We start from the raw sequence: 3,228 nt of genomic DNA on the forward strand, positions 1-3,228 counted from the left end.
GGAAAGAATTTAGCGCATTGTCCCCTTTTGTTCATATTCTCTGGAAAACTTTGCCATAGGATGCAAATTATTTCTTCTGTTTGGCAGCATCCCTCAGCCTTAGCCTGAATTCATCACTGGGGGTAAGTTTTGCAGTGCGGATTCTATTTCTTTAACATATAATATGGCTAGTTACAATATCTCTTTATCTATGTGTCATTATTAGTAAACCATATTTTAATTCTCATAGGAATCTTTTCCCATTTAATTTTATTTATTTTTTTTCCCATGGGGGTTTTCCGGTGAGGATCAGAAAACCTGCTACACAAATTCTAAAAGAGCTGTAACACTTTCTGTTTAACTTTAAAACAGTTATTGGCATTAGTTGTTCACAATGCTCTTCAATTTCTTAAAATACTGGAGTGCTTGTATCAGTCACTCTCATGACTGACTCTGCAATCCCATGGACCATAGCCTGCCAGGCTCCTATGCCAATGGAATTCTCCAGGCAAGAGTACTGGAGTGGATTGCAACTCCCTTCTCCAGGGGATCTTCTCAACTCAGGGACTGAACCTAGGTGGTCTTCTGCATTGCAGCCAGACTCCTTACTCCTGACTCCTTACTCATTCCCTGGAGTATCTGTGGTGGTTTAATAACTGTGTGAAGCTCAGTTGTGTCTGACTCTGTGTAACCCCATGGACTATACAGTCCATGGAATTCTCCAGCCCAGAATACTGGAGTGGGTAGCCGTTCCCTTCTCCAGGAGGATCTTCCCAACCCAGGCGTTGAACCTGTGTTAACAGCTGAGCCACAAGGGAAGCCCTTAGTATCTGTAGTCATATCCTTTATTCCTTATTGATATTACCTATTTCTTTTCCAAGCTCTCAGAAAGATTTCACTCTTTTTTCACAAATTCAAAGCAATAACTTCTGTTTTTCTCTTTAGTATTTTGGTTATACCATATATTCCTTAAAATTTAGCATAAAATATTTTCTAGCTACCATTATGGTTTATTTCTTTGATCTATGGATTATTTATTTAAAATCTTCACATGCCTTAACATATGATGATTTTCAAATTATATTTTGTTAGGACTATCAAAGTTATTTCCATTATTTTGTGATCAGAATGAATCTAAATTATTTTGTGCTCAGAATGAATCTAAATCCTATAACTATGTCAACATTTGCTTAGTGGTCAAGTTTTATTAATGTGCCATGTGTATTTTAAAAAACGTTCTTTCTACAGTTGGAAGTAGTCTTCTACAGATAAATATATTAAGTTTTGTAATCAAAGAGTTCAAATCTTCTCATTTATTTTTGGTCTGATACTGCTATTAAGTACTGAGAAATGTATATTAAAATATCCCTCTATAATTCTGTTATTTCCATATTTGTACTTGTGTCAATTTTTACTGTTTCTGTTTTGATGTTATATTGTATGACTACAAATTAAAATTAGCTATATTTTCATGACTAATTAAGCATTTTATCATCATGAAAAATTTCTCTATCTTTTCACCTTAAGTTTAACTGTCTGATTAACAGCTCCATTAATTTCTTTTGGTTAGTATTTGCATAGTATTTGATTCTAATACTCTTCATTTTATATATTTCTATTATCAGTATTTAAATTATTTTCTTTGTGTCTGATAATTATCACTTGTTAATTCAACATGAAATCCACTTATATTAAAGTCCCTTTTGACATTTTCAGACTTAAATAAACCATTTTACTGCTTTTTCTATATTCTGCATGTTTTATGTTTCTATATTTATGTTCTATATGTTTCTGCATGTTTCTATATTCTGTAGTTTTATCACTTGAGATATATATGTATACATATATGTATACATATTTTAAATCATTCCACTGTCCTTCTACTACTCATATGCCAACTCATTCTTGTATCATTATAGTCAAAGCTTCCAGATTATATCATATATTGCTATCTTATCAAGATCTAATAAATAAAATGAATATTATTAGACCACATTAGTTCCACATTACCTCAATTTTATCACATTAGCTCATAAATTTCTCTGAACTAATATCTTCTTGTTCTTATGCATCTTAAATTTAAAAACTCTATTAGATGTCATTATATTGTTTTAAACAATATATTATATGTAATATTAATTATATTTAATATTAAAACAGCTAATATGCATTTTGAGTTACCAAAATATTTTACTTTTAGATATCCTTTGTTCTTTTCTGATTGTCTGATCTTCTTTTTTATTTTTATGTTTTTAACTTTTATTTTTACTTTATTTTACTTTACAATACTGTACTGGTTTTGCCATACATTAACATGAATCCGCCACGAGTGTACATGAGTTCCCAATCCAGAATCCCTCTCCCACCTCCCACCCCATATCATCTCTCTGGATCATCCCCATGCACCAGCCCCAAGCATCCTGTATCCTGTATCAAACAGACTGGCAGTTCGTTTCTTACATGATAGTATACATGTTTCAGTGCCATTCTCCCAAATCATCCCATCCTCTCCCTCTCACTCAGAGTCCAAAAGTCCGTTCTATACATCTGTGTCTCTTTTGCTGTCTCGCATACAGGGTTATCATTACCATCTTTCTAAATTCCATATATATGTGTTAGTATACCATATTGGTGTTTTTCTTTCTGGCTTACTTCACTCTATCTAGTTTCATTTTTATTTTGTTTGAAGATAATTTTATAATACTTTTTTAAAATAACCAAGGATGCTAATGATACATTTTCTCCGATTTTTTAAATAAAAACATTTTTATTTTATCTTTATTTTTGATAAAAATTTTGCTAAAATTCTAGGCCAGAATTGCACACCACTACCACCATACACACTAAGTTTTAACTATCATAGTTGGTCATGTTTTTGCTTCTGTTGTTTGCTCTGAGAGGTTATATGTCAGTATTGTCATTGATTACTTGAAGACATTCTTTTGTATTTCATAACAACTTTTCCAGTTTTCTGTATCTTTATTTCTTTCATATATTTATATGTGAGAAACATTCCATCACATTTTCTGGTTTATTACATTTAATCTGATCAATATTTCATTTTATGTTTTAGGCCATGATTCTAAAGTTTGCTTGAGTGAGTGAAAGAAAGTCACTCAGTTGTGTCTGACTCTGTGATCCTATAGATTGTAGCCTTCCAGGCTCCTCTGTCCATGGAATTCTCCAGGCAAGAATACTGGAGTGGGTAGTCTATCCCTTCTCCAGTGGATCTTCCCAAGCCAGGAATCG

General features: G+C 32.4%; 1 non-coding gene across 1 annotated transcript; it reads right to left on the reverse strand.

Annotated features, from left to right (window-relative positions):
* Positions 1-269: 269 nt before the first annotated feature.
* LOC138431597 (U7 small nuclear RNA) lies at positions 270-331 on the reverse strand. The gene has a single exon (XR_011253753.1). It is a non-coding gene; the product is annotated as a U7 small nuclear RNA (small nuclear RNA).
* Between the last annotated feature and the right edge of the window lie 2,897 nt (positions 332-3,228).

This window comes from Ovis canadensis, chromosome 1 (assembly GCF_042477335.2).
Source record: "Ovis canadensis isolate MfBH-ARS-UI-01 breed Bighorn chromosome 1, ARS-UI_OviCan_v2, whole genome shotgun sequence".
Classification (NCBI taxonomy): domain Eukaryota; kingdom Metazoa; phylum Chordata; class Mammalia; order Artiodactyla; family Bovidae; genus Ovis; species Ovis canadensis.